The sequence below is a fragment of the Anneissia japonica genome, unplaced genomic scaffold, assembly GCF_011630105.1.
Source record: "Anneissia japonica isolate Jap-2015-1 unplaced genomic scaffold, ASM1163010v1 scaffold288131_len391150_cov108, whole genome shotgun sequence".
Classification (NCBI taxonomy): Eukaryota; Metazoa; Echinodermata; class Crinoidea; order Comatulida; family Comatulidae; genus Anneissia; species Anneissia japonica.
The window spans coordinates 47,060-49,925 of NW_022711676.1; positions in this window are offsets into that span (position 1 = coordinate 47,060).

The window sequence follows — 2,866 nt, forward strand, 5'->3', positions numbered from 1 at the left end:
TTATCATCGTCGTTTTTATATTTTTTTTAATTATTATTATAAAATGTTATTATTATCATTATCATTATTTTACTGTTGTTATAACGTAAATTTATTTTATTTCATTGGAGATTCAATAATACAAGCTAATACAAATTAATAAAAAAAATAAAGAGAATAACGAGAAATTGGGTCAATTTTAGATATGATGATGCTTAATGTAAATGCATATTTATTTAACGTTTACCCATTTGACAGGACAGCATTGGACTACTAGTTTACCAATGGCCAAAAAACATGATTTTGACCTGACAGGTATGCATTTTTAATTAATAAATTATTTTTTCCAGTAATGTATTGTTTGTGGGGAAAATGAATTTGCTTATATGCATGTCTTGGCACGTTTCCATTTAAGAAGTTCTATCCTTCATGTTACACTGCTCCTGTTTTGTAGTCGCTGGTGACAAACGCGGCCACACGTCGTACACTATTGGGAGATGTGGATCTCAGCTGTAGCACAGTGCCTGAGTTTGGACCTTATTTAGGGCAGCGTAGGCCATTTCATTGGATTTTCCTGGTAAATAATTAAGGTTTAGCCTAAGGAAACCCAAAGGGGTGTTCGCCTGTTTGATTATGTTCAAGATGTTAATAGACCATTTCAGAATAATGTGATTGTTTTTCTTTGTAAATAAGCCAGTATTATTACCTTTGACGGGACGTTTCTTCTGGCTGTCAGCCAGATATCATCTGCTGTGATGTTAAGGCTAGTTGTTATTACTGCCGCTGTATGGGTGGAGTGATACAGCTTGCCGAGCCTGACGTCAACCTAGCAGGAATCTTACGAGTGGTGGTGGTGCCTGCCCTACCATAATTGAGGAGATCATCATAAATGTGGGACAGTTGGTGAGCCCCTTTTTCTCTGTTCATGTTTTGATTTTGAGATGTTCTTATCAAGTGCTTCTTTGATTTCATGTGTTTCTTTTTCAAGGATCTTTAAGTTTTTACAGTTAGGGATGTGGGTGTTTTTTATCATATGACCAGTGATTGCAGATTTGTTGATTTCTGTTGCTGATGGTTAATTGCTGGATGATTTTGTTTGGATTCTACCTGTATTGTCAGTTACATCTTTTATATGCTCTTTTATTCTAGAAGGCATCTTCCTGTTCCCCCAATGTATATTGTTTTACTGCTTTTGCAGTCTACTTGGTAAATGACACGACAGTACCCCTAATCTTATTTACTGATTTGAAATATGTTCCAACTTCTTGTGTTTTGAATGTCCTTCTGCTTGCTTTTTTTCGACAATTCTTTGACATAATGGTATCGCCACATTTCCTCTTGCTTTTTTGAGTCTTTGGGGTTTTTCATTTTGTTGGTTATTTTTGATGTTGTGTTTTTGTATGTTTTTGATGGTCCAGCTAAAGTATTCACATAATTTTAATACCTATTCTATATATTTTTTTTAATTTCTTCTCCATTTTGAAAGATACGAGGCTTTCGAATTTATGAACTAGTGTCAGAACAACACTTGGACTGGAAATGTAAATATTGGTTTGTATGTGTGCTGTTTGATAAGGACATCTAAGAATCGTATTGAGTTGTTATTCACCTCTTTGAATGTGAATACTGTATACTATTCTCTGTTGCAACAAAGCTGTATATGAACCGTCCTGTCAAAGGTAAAAATACTGGTTTATTTTATATTTTTAATTTTTTTGTTTCTTTCGATTTTGTATTTCTATTGGTTAATGTATTTAAAGTGTTTTTTTTTATCGACGAAATAAATGATAATGATATTAATAAACAATCACGTTTATACTATTTGTTATCAGATCTCTGTGTGAAGGCACTTGTACTTTCATTTTAAACAATTGACTTTGTAGTCTTCATTATACACACAATATTTGAAAGACAAAGTGAAAACAGACTCGGAAATTCAACGATCAACCATGTTTAATTTCAGTTTAAACATTTCTAACCAACAGATTGACGTTCATGTTTTTTTTTAACTACAAATGCAAAGATGCCATCGCATTTGGATATCTCAACGTCATTATTGTAATTCAATTACGTTTTAGTAAGCAGTGGTCTTGAAGTTGCGTTGATATTTTTTAAGTGCTGAAAGATTTTATCTGTGTGTTACCATTAATATTAAAACAAGTTACACAATACAACATTTGATGTATTTAAAACTCTGTACAAAGGTAACAAAATATGTTGTGTTGCCTTCTGCGACGCCCGAAATTTCCCAAAATTGGACTACAGATGCAAAAAACAGGAGGCATAGTTTTGGAAACTGAGCGCTCGACTGAGCAAATCAGATCGCTCTAGGAGTGAACTACCTTAATATACTAAGTAAACCATTTTTACTATACACTACTACTAGTACTACGCGTGGTTGAATTGTCGGAATCAAAGATCATAATATTTACTGCATATTGGAAATATAATTAAAAATATTTAAGGTGTATTGGAAATATAATTTTTAAAAAAAGGACGTAGACATAGCCATCCCTTTAGGAAAGGCTGAAATGTACATGTGTTTTCAAGGTAATAAGAGAAATTGTATTCACAGAAAGTCGAGCCCAACCATTAATTGCCTGTGGTGATCATCTAGCCAGGCTAGGCCCGGCTCTATGCAACAACAGGAATATTTTATGACTAAAATCGACCTCTTAAGCGTACTATTTTCCCGCTCAGAAATGCCTAGATATATCAAATTTTAAGTTCGTATATGATTCATTAAAATTCAGACTTTGAAGCCGGTACGTACCTAAAAATGCATGAAATTAAATTAATTCAATATATATTTGGTTAGTATATATTTTTGGTTAGGCTTGCCACCGTTTTATTAGCGTGTCTATGAGCTACTATATAGGCCCAAATA